The sequence below is a fragment of the Schistocerca nitens genome, chromosome 4 (genome assembly GCF_023898315.1).
Source record: "Schistocerca nitens isolate TAMUIC-IGC-003100 chromosome 4, iqSchNite1.1, whole genome shotgun sequence".
Taxonomy (NCBI): Eukaryota; Metazoa; Arthropoda; class Insecta; order Orthoptera; family Acrididae; genus Schistocerca; species Schistocerca nitens.
The window spans coordinates 108802293-108815726 of NC_064617.1; the positions used below are offsets into that span (position 1 = coordinate 108802293).

At 43.4% G+C, this 13434-nt stretch overlaps 1 protein-coding gene across 2 annotated transcripts in view; it reads left to right on the forward strand.

The window, feature by feature from the left end:
- The window catches only part of LOC126251590 (15-hydroxyprostaglandin dehydrogenase [NAD(+)]-like), a 153491-nt gene that overhangs the window by 22881 nt on the left and 117176 nt on the right, over nucleotides 1–13434 (forward strand). The window lies entirely within an intron of this gene.

Here is a 13434-nt window from a genome sequence, read left to right on the forward strand (position 1 = left end):
CTAACCACGGTACCACGGCGCTCTTCAGTTTACATTGTCCTTGTGTTGCATATCTTACACTTGGACTACTCAGTTTGTATATTTTGCTTATTTTTTCATAGTTCCACACAACTTCTTCCTGTTTTCTCGATTGATCTGTGTTCAGTTTTTCTAGGCCTATCCACTGTGTCAATTTATAACTAAATCTGAGGGGGGTGCGATGGGGAGGTTCCCTTGTAAGAAATATTTTGCTAATTTGTTTAGGTGTGAGAACTTTATGAAACGGTGTATTGTTGTTATGGATTAATGAAGCATAGTGAAACTTGCCGTCTTTCTTCTCATTTATCAGTTGTTTAGTTCCTCATTTTTCATTCTTTACTTCCATAACAGTGTTTGCATACTCGCATGGCACATTGCGAGTTGTGTACTAAGAAGCATTTCTATGAAAACTGGTAATATACTTTCTTGCGTTGCACACTGCAAGTACGGCAGATGAAACTTGATTTTTCACAGTGTCATCATTATCCAAACAGTGACAGGTTGCAGAACAGACGAGCGTTCCGTGCGCACAGGTAAGCCAACAAATTTAATTACCATCAAAGCTCACGTCCACCGTAAGGCACAGTGACTGTCAGAGCGTATCTGTGAAAATAATATCACGTCAGAACTAGAGGAGTTCGGTGAAGCGCCATCTTGTGAATTTTCAAGCAATTTTAGCAAAGTCATTTGCGTTTATTGGTTTGTTCCTTTGCTCTGTAATTACAACAACAATTCTGGTACAGTGATTGTTTACAGGACTAAATGGTTCAAATGGCTCTAAGCACTATGGGACTTAGCACCTGAGGTCATCAGTCCCCTAGACTTTTTTTTTTTTTGTCATCAGTCTACTGACTGGTTTGATGCGGCCCGCCACGAATTCCTTTCCTGTGCTACCCTCTTCATCTCAGAGTAGCACTTGCAACCTACGTCCTCAATTATTTGCTTGACGTATTCCAATCTCTGTCTACAGTTTTTGCCCTCTACAGCTCCCTCTAGTACCATGGAAGTCATTCCCTCATGTCTTAGCAGATGTCCTATCATCCTGTCCATTCTCCTTATCAGTGTTTTCCACATATTCCTTTCCTCTCCGATTCTGCGTAGAACCTCCTCATTCCTTACCTTATCAGTCCACTTAATTTTTAACATTAGTCTATAGCACCACATCTCAAATGCTTCGATTCTCTTCTGTTCCGGTTTTCCCACAGTCCATGTTTCACTACCATACAATGCTGTACTCAAGACGTACATCCTCAGAAATTTCTTCCTCAAATTAAGGCCGGTATTTGATATTAGTAGACTTCTCTTGGCCAGAAATGCCTTTTTTGCCATAGCGAGTCTGCTTTTGATGTCCTCCTTGCTCCGTCCGTCATTGGTTATTTTACTACCTAGGTAGCAGGATTCCTTAACTTCATTGACTTCGTGACCATCAATCCTGATGTTAAGTTTCTCGCTGTTCTCATTTCTACTACTTCTCATTACCTTCGTCTTTCTTCGATTTACTCTCAAACCATAGTGTGTACTCATTAGACTGTTCATTCCGTTCAGCAGATCATTTAATTCTTCTTCACTTTCACTCAGGATAGCAATGTCATCAGCGAATCGTATCATTGATATCCTTTCACCTTGTATTTTAATTCCACTGATGAACCTTTCTTTTATTTCCATCATTGCTTCCTCGATGTACAGATTGAAGAGTAGGGACGAAAGGCTACAGCCTTGTTTTACACCCTTCTTAATACGAGCACTTCGTTCTTGATCGTCCACTCTTATTATTCCCTCTTGGTTGTTGTACATATTGTATATGACCCGTCTCTCCCTATAGCTTACCCCTACTTTTTTCAGAATCTCGAACAGCTTGCACCATTTTATATTGTCGAACGCTTTTTCCATGTCGACAAATCCTATGAAAGTGTCTTGATTTTTCTTTAGCCTTGCTTCCATTATTAGCCGTAACGTCAGAATTGCCTCTCTCGTCCCTTTACTTTTCCTAAAGCCAAACTGATCGTCACCTAGCGCATTCTCAATTTTCTTTACCATTCTTCTGTATATTATTCTTGTAAGCAGCTTCGATGCATGAGCTGTTAAGCTGATTGTGCGATAATTCTCGCACTTTGCAGCTCTTGCCGTCTTCGGTATTGTGTGGATGATGCTTTTTCGAAAGTCAGATGGTATATCGCCAGACGCATATATTCTACACACCAACGTGAATAGTCGTTTTGTTGCCACTTCTCCCACTGATTTTAGAAATTCTGATGGAATGTTATCTATCCCTTCTGCCTTAATTGACCGTAAGTCCTCCAAAGCTCTTTTAAATTCCGATTCTAATACTGGATCCCCTATCTCTTCTAAATCGACTCCTGTTTCTTCTTCTATCACATCAGACAAATCTTCACCCTCATGGGGGCTTTCAATGTATTCTTTCCACCTATCTGCTCTCTCCTCTGCATTTAACAGTGGAATTCCCGTTGCACTCTTAATGTTACCACCGTTGCTTTTAATGTCACCAAAGTTTGTTTTGACTTTCCTGTATGCTGTTTCTGTCCTTCCGACAATCATATCTTTTTCGATGTCTTCACATTTTTCCTGCAGCCATTTCGTCTTAGCTTCCCTGCACTTCCTATTTATTTCATTCCACAGCGACTTGTATTTCTGTATTCCTGATTTTCCCGGAACATGTTTGTACTTCCTCCTTTCATCAATCAACTGCATTATTTCTTCTGTTACCCATGGTTTCTTCGCAGCTACCTTCTTTGTACATATGTTTTCCTTCCCAACTTCTGTGATGGCCCTTTTTAGAGATGTCCATTCCTCTTCAACTGTACTGCCTACTGCGCTATTCCTTATTGCTGTATTTATAGCGATAGAGAACTTCAAACGTATCTCGTCATTGAAACTTCCTGTCAGATTAAAACTGTGTGCCCGACCGAGACTCGAACTCAGGACCTTTGCCTTTCGCGGGCAAGTGCTCTACCAACTGAGCTACCGAAGCACACATCAGCGCACAGTCCGCTGCAGAGTGAAAAAATCATTCAGGAAACATCCCCCAGGCTGTGGCTAAGCCATGTCTCCGCAATATCCTTTCTTTCAGGAGTGCTAGTTCTGCAAGGTTCGCAGGAGAGCTTCTGTAAAGTTTGGAAGGTGGGAGACGAGATACTGGCAGAAGTAAAGCTGTGAGTACCGGGCGTGAGTCGTGCTTCGGTAGCTCAGTTGGTAGAGCACTTGCCCGCGAAAGGCAAAGGTCCTGAGTTCGAGTCTCGGTCGGGCACACAGTTTTAATCTGCCAGGAAGTTTCATATCAGCGCACACTCCGCTGCAGAGTGAAAATCTCATTCTGGAAATATCTCGTCATTCCTTAGTACTTCCGTATCCCACTTCTTTGCGTATTGATTCTTCCTGACTAATGTCTTGAACTTCAGCCTATTCTTCATCACTACTATATTGTGATGTGAGTCTATAGCTGCTCCTAGGTACGCCTTGTAATCCAGTTTCTGATTTCGGAAACTCTGTCTGACCATGATGTAATCTAATTGAAATCTTCCCGTATCTCCCGGCCTTTTCCAAGTATACCTCCTCCTCTTGTGATTCTTGAACAGGGTATTCGCTATTACTAGCTGAAACTTGTTACAGAACTCAGTTAGTCTTTCTCCTCTTTCATTCCTTGTCCCAAGCCCATATTCTCCTGTAACCTTTTCTTCTACTCCTTCCCCTACAACTGCATTCCAGTCGCCCATTACTATTAGATTTTCGTCCCCCTTTACATACTGCATTACCCTTTCAATATCCTCATACACTTTCTCTATCTGTTCATCTTAGCTTGCGACGTCGGCATGTATACCTGAACTACTTAAACCTAACTAACCTAAGGACATCTCACACATACAAGCCCGAGGCAGGATTCGAACCTGCGACCGTAGCAGCAGCACGGTTCCGGACTGAAGCGCCTAGAGCCGCTCAGCCACAGCGGCCGGCACAGGACTAAAGATAGATTATAAATATTCAGGGCGAACATTTTGATGTGAGTTGTTTGTTTAGCAGTCAGGTGGCATATGTAAATTTCACTGAAAACGGATTGCTTTCTCGCAGACGAATTGTTTGATATATTGGCTGGACTGGATTTCGCATCCTGTAGCGTGAGCTCCACATAATTCCGTTCAAAACTATATTTTCACATAGTTCTGTTTGCCATGCATCGAAATTTACTCATTTCGATATCAAAATGAGTTTCTCAGATACCATCGTGACACTTAAAAACACGAGTTCAACTTTTACACATCACTTTCAATATAAAATATAAAACTTGGATATGCCCTCTGCATTTTCAGTATTTCGCTTGTCACTAAGACTGTAAACACAGTTTTTCAAACTTTGGACACGCGAAAACATCAATGGACGAAGGGCGTACGCTCGGTAAAGTCAGTCTTACTGTAATTTTGTGGAGCAGCTTTCGTCTTTAATTCCCATGATTTGGTAGTTCCACCTGTGGACCCGTGAACCATAGCTGCTACCATCCGGCGTGGTCATCCTGTGGCTGGATGCCTTCAGCTGACTGGAATCTTCTCTGCAGTCATTCAGGCCACAAACCAGTCGACGTAGGCTAACCCTCACGGAAGCACCTGGAAACCATCCCATGTTAAACGAAGCTTCTAATTTTTTAGAACCTCTTACAGTTTTAGACTTTCTTAGTTTTCATGCTGCTACACTATGTGACCAAAAGTATCCGGACACCGCGAAAAACATATATTTTTCATATTAGGAGCGTTGTGCTTCCACCTACTGCCAGCTACTCCATATCAACGACCTCATTAAGTTACGAGACATCGTGAGAGAGCAGAATGGGGCGCCCCGCGGAACTCGCGGACTTCGAACGTGGTCAGGTGATCGGGTGTCAGTTGTGTCATACGTCTGTACGCGAGATTTCGACACTCCCAAACATCCCTAGGTCCACTGTTTTCCATTTGATGGTGAAGTGGAAACGTGAAGGCACACGTACAGCACAAAAGCGTACAGGTCGACCTCGTCTGTTGACTGACAGAGACCGCCGACAGATGGTGGTAATGTGTAGTAGGCAGACATCTATCTAGACCATCACACAGGAATTCCAAACTGCATCAGGATCCATTGCAAGTACTATGACAGTTAGGTGGGAGGTGAGAAAACTTGGATTTCATTGTCGAGCGGCTACTGATAAGCCACACATCACGCCGGTAAATGCCAAACGACGCCTCGCTTGGTGTAAGGAGCGTAAACATTGGACGATTGAACAGTAGAAAGACGTTGTGTGGAGTGACGAATCATGGCACACAGTGTGGCGATCCGATGGCAGGGTGTGGGTATGGCGAATGCCCGGTAAATGTCATCTGCCAGCGACTGTAGTGCCAACAGTAAAATTCGGAGGTGGTGGTATTATGGTGTGGAGGGGGCTTGCACCCAATGTTGTTTTGCGTGGCACTATCACAACACAGGCCTACATTGATGTTTTAAGCACATTCTTGCTTCCCACTCTTGAAGAGCAATTCGGGGATGGCGATTGCATCTTTGCCGGCCGAAGTGGCCGTGCGGTTAAAGGCGCTGCAGTCTGGAACCGCAAGACCGCTACGGTCGCAGGTTCGAATCCTGCCTCGGGTGTGGATGTTTGTGATGTCCTTAGGTTAGTTAGGTTTAACTAGTTCTAAGTTCTAGGGGACTAATGACCTCAGCAGTTGAGTCCCATAGTGCTCAGAGCCATTTGAACCATTTTTTTTTGATTGCATCTTTCAACACGATCGAGCACCTGTTTATAATGCACGGCCTGTGGCGGAGTGGCTACTCGACAACAACATCCCTGTATGGGACTGGCCTGCACAGAGTCCTGTCATGTATCCTATGGAACACCTCTGGGATGTTTTGTAACGTTGACTTCGTGCCAGGCCTCATCGACCGACATCGATACCTCTCCTCAGTGCCGTACTCCTTGAAGAATGGGCTGTCATTCCCCTGGAAACCTTCCAGCACCTGATTGAACGTATGTCTGCGAGAGTGGAAGCTGTCATCAAGGTTAAAGGTAGGCCAACACCCTACTGAAATCCAGCACTACCGATGGAGGGCACCACGATCTTGTAAGTCATTTTCAACCAGGTGTCCGGATACTTTTGATCACATAGTGTATATTATCTGAAAGTTAGCTTGAAAATTTTGAAATATGTGTAAAATCATAAACACCGCTCACAAAATGTTGCTTGTCGGGATAGAGGGGAAGTAGTTGGTAGGGTTCTGACACGCAATACACACCTCCTTCCCCCACCTCCCCCCCTCCCTTATCCGAAAGAAAAAAGGACTAGTGGTCATTAATATCGGTACGAAGTACCATCTGCTATGAGTCTCACAGCTTTCCCTCGCGTTTCCATTTCTTCACACATCCACAAGCACTGATTCCGCGCCACGTCTCGCAGGCGGCCAACGTTCGGCGTTGTCAACTGTAATGCTCTGTGTAAAAGAGCTTTAGGCGACTGTGGCCAATTGTGCCATCTGTCGGCCTGGCGTGTGTACTATGAGCCTCCTGCGTTCTAAACTTCTGAGCGGTTCGGTCGGAACACACCGAGCTCCGTGATGAATGAATATCTGTGCCACAACGCGACACGGGTTATCTTGCTTATTGGGAGCACGCTTCCAGTACCAGTACAAATTTAGTTTCGCTGCTGAGACTGTGCTACTCGTTAGTGCTGAACACTACAAGCACAAGATCTTCAATTGGGTGTGTGGAAATAACACAGTTGGCGGAATCGATTTAGGACAGGATCGTGGCCATGGCATGGGAACATACATTATGTGAATGAAATTCACTGACATGGAGTGAATGCAAATTCATAATATCGACTGTGCTGGGCTTGACACAGTCATCACACGGTACTATTGACACCTCTATGGTTCAAATGGCTCTGAGCACTATGGGACTTAACATCTATGGTCATCAGTCCCCTAGAACTTAGAACTACTTAAACCTAACTAACCTAAGCACATCACACACATCCATGCCCGAGGCAGGATTCGAACCTGCGACCGTAGCAGTCACGCGGTTCCGGACTGAAGCGCCTAGAACCGCACGGCCACCGCGACCGGCTATTGATACCTCTGTGGTGAACTTTAACATACAGGGTGTTTCAAAAATGACCGGTATATTTGAAACGGCAATAAAAACTAAACGAGCAGCGATAGAAATACACCGTTTGTTGCAATATGCTTGGGACAACAGTGCATTTTCAGGCAGACAAACTTTCGAAATTACAGTAGTTACAATTTTCGACAACAGATGGCGCTGCAAGTGATGTGAAAGATATAGAAGACAACGCAGTCTGTGGGTGCGCCATTCTGTACGTCGTCTTTCTGCTGTAAGCGTGTGCTGTTCACAACGTGCAAGTGTGCTGTAGACAACATGGTTTATTCCTTAGAACAGAGGATTTTTCTGGTGTTGGAATTCCACCGCCTAGACCACAGTGTTGTTGCAACAAGACGAAGTTTTCAACGGAGGTTTAATGTAACCAAAGGACCGAAAAGCGATACAATAAAGGATCTGTTTGAAAAATTTCAACGGACTGGGAACGTGACGGATGAACGTGCTGGAAAGGTAGGGCGACCGCGTACGGCAACCACAGAGGGCAACGCGCAGCTAGTGCAGCAGGTGATCCAACAGCGGCCTCGGGTTTCCGTTCGCCGTGTTGCAGCTGCGGTCCAAATGACGCCAACGTCCACGTATCGTCTCATGCGCCAGAGTTTACACCTCTATCCATACAAAATTCAAACGCGGCAACCCCTCAGCGCCGCTACCATTGCTGCACGAGAGACATTCGCTAACGATATAGTGCACAGGATTGATGACGGCGATACGCATGTGGGCAGCATTTGGTTTACTGACGAAGCTTATTTTTACCTGGACGGCTTCGTCAATAAACAGAACTGGCGCATATGGGGAACCGAAAAGCCCCATGTTGCAGTCCCATCGTCCCTGCATCTTCAAAAAGTACTGGTCTGGGCCGCCATTTCATCCAAAGGAATCATTGGCCCATTTTTCAGATCCGAAACGATTACTGCATCACGCTATCTGGACATTCTTCGTGAATTTGTGGCGGTACAAACTGCCTTAGACGACACTGCGAACACCTCGTGGTTTATGCAAGATGCTGCCCGGCCACATCGCACGGCCGACCTCTTTAATTTCCTGAATGAATATTTCGATGATCGTGTGATTGCTTTGGGCTATCCGAAACATACAGGAGGCGGCGTGGATTGGCCTCCCTATTCGCCAGACATGAACCCCTGTGACTTCTATCTGTGGGGACACTTGAAAGACCAGGTGTACCGCCAGAATCCAGAAACAATTGAACAGCTGAAGCAGTACATCTCATCTGCATGTGAAGCCATTCCGCCAGACACGTTGTCAAAGGTTTCGGGTAATTTCATTCAGAGACTACGCCATATTATTGCTACGCATGGTGGATATGTGGAAAATATCGTACTATAGAGTTTCCCAGACCGCAGCGCCATCTGTTGTTGAAAATTGTAACTACTGTAATTTCGAAAGTTTGTCTGCCTGAAAATGACGGTTGTCCCAAGCATATTGCAACAAACGGTGTATTTCTATCGCTGCTCGTTTAGTTTTTATTGCCGTTTCAAATATACCGGTCATTTTTGAAACACCCTGTACATTCACTCAAGGTTGTCGGTAATATTTTTGCATAATGTTTCGTACTTCCCTCCTTATCGTTCTCCAAGGTCAGAATGACACTCTTCTCCAACATGTTGAGCTGTGTAGATAGTATACAGACAGGAACATAAAAGCAACTTGCGAGTTCGCCTCAGTAAGAGTCGACAAGACGCAGGGCAGGCTCACACAGAGATTTCGAGGCGCATAGTGTCACCGGTAAAGCAATGCAAATAGCCACCTTTCAGTACATAATATAAAATCGTAAGGCAGTTCAGTACTTTCAGATTATAACGTTGATTTAAAACAGTCCAGGGCTTTTAGAACTTTAACTTCCACTAATGCAATTCGTTTCAGAATTAGATATCTCAGACTCATAAATTTTCATATTTAAAGGCAATCCAAAAGCATACTCCACTTCAAGATAGGTTTAACTCTTCACGAACGAACAAGAATTTATAATAGTCTTTTTCACACATTGCTTTCATTTCATGCAATATTTTTACCGAATGGTAGAGTCCACTGGACGAATTTACTTCTATTAAAATTTCCATAACTGTTTGTTTGGGTTGCACTGATCGGTAACATAGCTCTGGCAACCGATTAATCCAAAGAAATACGTCATTCTGACCAAGTAGTTTATTTAAAACAAGTACTTTATTTTGCACTAATGTCCGGTATCGAGTCAGCTCATTTATTAACGCACGAAGGGATGTGGACACACAAATGATGTACTTGTTTTAACAAACTCCGCTGGTGGAGTTGAATTTATAGAGATTTTGGTGGCCACTCGGAAGAAATCAATCAACTGCGTAATCTTCGGACTTGGGTCCTGCAATACATCTACTAGTATTATTTTGGGCGTTGTAAAATGAGAATATGGTTGCATCGACTACTTCTTCCGAGTTTACTGATCCTTCACGAGTCCTGAATTGTGCCGACTGTCGAAGAACTATGTTGTTGTTGTTGTTGTTGTGGTCTTCAGTCCGAAGACGGGTTTGATGCAACTCTCCACGCTACTGTATCCTATACAAGCCTCTTCATCTGTGAGTAACTACTGCATCTTACATCCTTCTGATTCTGTTTACTGTATTCCTCTCTTGCTCTCCCTCTACAATTTTTACACCGCACTCTTCCCTCCAACACTAAATTGGTGTCCGCTTGGTGTCCTTTCAAACCGACCCGTTCTTCCTAGTTAGGTTGTGCCATAATTTTTTCTCCCCAATTCTATTCAGTATCTCCTCATTAGTTACGTGATCCACCCACCTAATCTTCTGTAGAACCACATATCAAAAGCTTCTACTCTCTTCTAGTCTAAACCGTTTATTTTTCATATTTCACTTCCATACATGACTACTCTCCATAGAAATACTTTCGGGAAAGAATTTCTGACAAATCTATATTCGATGACAACAAAAAACTGTCCTTTCCGTTCAACTGCTCTTCCAAATCCTTAGCTGTCTCTGGCAGAATTACAATGATTACAATGTCATTGGCAAACTCAGTTTTTATTTTGTCTGCCCGAACTTTAATTCATACTCCAAATTTTCTCTTGTTTCGTTCATTGCTTGCTTAATGTACAGACTGAACAATATGGGCGATAGGCTACAACTGTTTCTCACTCCCTTCTCAACCACGCTACCCTTTCACGCCCCTTAGTTCTTATAACTGCCATGTGGTTTATGTACAAGTTGTAAATAGCTTTTCGCCGCATGTATTTTACCCCTGCTGCCTTCAAGACTACAAAGGGAGTTTTCCCGTCAACATTGTCGAAAGCTTTCTCTAATGCTATAAATGTAGGTTTGTCTCTCCGTAACCTCTCTTCCAAGACATGTCGTAGGCTCGGTATTGTCTCGCATGTTCCCGCATTTTTCGGGAGTCCAAACTGATCTTCCCCGTGGTCGGCTTCTACCACTTTTTCCATTCTTCTGTATAGAATTCGTATTAGTATTTTGCAACCGTAATTTATTACTCTGATAGTTTGGTAATTTTCACACCTGTCTTCAACTTCTTACTCTGGCATTGGAATTGGTATACCGATGTTCTTCTTGAAGTCTGAGGATATTTCGCCTATCTCATGCATATTGCACACCAGATGGATACTTTTATCATGACTGGATCTCCCAGAGCTATCAGCAGTTCTGACTGGATGTCATTTATTCCCGGTGCCTTGTTTCGACATAGATCCATTAGTACTCTGTCAAATTCTTCTCGCAGTACGATATTTCCCATCTTATCTTCATCTACACCCTCTTCCATTTCTGTAATATTGCCTCCTAGTTCACCTCCCTTGTATAGATCCTCTACATACGCCTACCACCTTCAGACTTGTTTTCCATCTGAGTGCTTGATATTCACATACTTATTTCTCTTTTCTCCAAAGGCCTCTTTAATTTTCCTATAGTTGGTATCTATCTTTCCCCTAGTGAAACATGGTTATGAATCCTCACATTTTCCCTCTAGCCGTTCATGTCAATCACATTTATAGATTTTTATATTCTCTTACGCCTGCTTCATTTGCTGCATTTTTTTTATTTTCTCCTTTCATCAGTTAGATTCAATATCTCCTGTGTTATCCAAGGATTTGTACTAGCCCTTGCCTTGCCTTTTTACCTACTTGATCTTCTGTTGCCTTCAAGTCATCTCTCAAATCTACCCAATCGTCTTCTACTGTATTCCTCTCCATTGTTCTAGTCAGTCGTTGCCTAATGTTCCCTCTGAAACTCTCAACAGCCTGTGATTCTTTCAGCCTATCCTGGTCCCATCTCGTTAGTATCTTACCATTTTGCTATTTATTTAGTTTTAATCTACATCTCAAATCAATAAATTGTGTTCAGTATCCACATTTGCCCTTGGAAATGTTTTAAAATTTAAAATCTGATACCTAAATTTCTGTCTAACCATTATATAATCAATCTGATACCTGCCAATGTCTCCAGGTCTCTTCCTCGCTTACAAATGTGTGTGAAATCTTATGGGACTTAACTGCTAAGGTCATCAGTCCCTAAGCTTACACACTACTTAACCTAACTTATCCTAAGGACAAACACATACACCAATGCCCAAGGGAGGACTAGAACCTCCGCCGGGACTAGCCGCACAGTCCATGACTACAGCGCCTGAGACCGCTCGGCTAATCCCGCGCGGCTCCTCGCTTACAGCTTTCTGTCATGATTCTTAAACCAAGTGTTAAAGAGATGATTATGTTCTGTGCAGAATTCTGCCAGGCAGCTTCCTCTTTCATTCCTTTCCCCCACAAGCACTATAAGATGTACGAAACTTACGGAGCCCGATTGAATCTATTCTGGACGGATAAATTTAAGACTGGAGAGGGCATTAGCAGTCGGAAGATAGTCCTAGTGGACGCCGGGGAGTGACGAAACTAGGTGGCCTTGGCCCACACAGACTGGCTGGGAAAGTTTGGTGGCAGCCGATGGACTCACTGCGTCTCTAACAGCGGATCTCACTCAGCCACACGTGTCGGCGACGTCCGCGCTGCGCGTACCACAGCCTGCGGTAAGTCGCAGCGCCACGGCTCTCGCTTCCCTAAGCAGGTGGCTATGCCAGGGGCGGGCTATAAAGTTCTGTGCGTGGGGCGGTTGCCTAGAAGAGGAAGAAGACCCAGGGGTCATCCCCTCCACAGTTAAGGAAAAAGCCTTCAAAAACTACTGTTTTAAGCTGTTTGGGTACTTAAAAATATCAAACAATTGCAAAAATGTGTTTTATTTTAGACGAGAGAATTTAAAATTTCTTGTGAAAGTATACACAACCTTTTTCTGAATAACTTCTTTTATATGATTGTTATCATACAGCAACAAGCTCATAAACCTTATGTTAACAAATATGCCAATTAAAAGCAAATAAACTGAAATTAGAATAAAATACTTTTGAAACTGTAGTTTGTTGACAGTTCTATTTTTGCCAGTTTAGTTCATATTTATGCTTATGTTCTGAAAATAATAATTGTAAAGTCTAGATATTCAAATTTTTTTTCTAATTTTTGATTTCAATACATTTCAGAATGATATTCGTCGACCCGCACTTACTTTCAGTTTTTTTACAAAATTGCAGTCTAAGCGCGTGAATGCTTCACATTGAGCTACTGCTGGCGGAACATTGTAGCAACGGCAACAATGGGGGCAAAGCAGGTAGTGGCCTAAGGGAAACGCGAAGCGAGTGCTGATGTGGCAGATCGGAAAGCTCTGCTAATATTTGGCTCCCACTATTCGAACAGGACGGGCAGCACAAGTAACTGGCACGCAAATTAAGGTGGCTTGGGGAATAAATGACTCAATCCACTGTCCAAGACTCTATTCGCGTGCTTAACTTTGGCGCAGATTACAAAAATTACTATTTCATTTTAATTTAATTTCAACTCACGGCGGGGTGAGGGGGGGGGGGAGCGCCCCCTCCACCCCCAACCCTTTAATTCGCCCTTGGGCTATGCATGTTGCTTGAGACTAAGAGCACGGAATCTCTCTCTTTTACTCCACACCCAGAAGCCACAGATACATCACGTGGCTCATCTGACTTGCTTAAATTTTTTTGTACTGTTTCACTCGTCCGTGTAGTACGTAGCGTAGGGTAAGCGGTATAGTGATGGCCACATAAGGATAGTTGTCTTCTGAGGAACTTGTACAAAAAATTACAGTTAGACAACTGATTCTTTAATTTTAGTAATTCAGCAAAAAGCCTTTGTCTCTATGTCAATTAAAATAACCATTTACTTTTATATTAGGCCT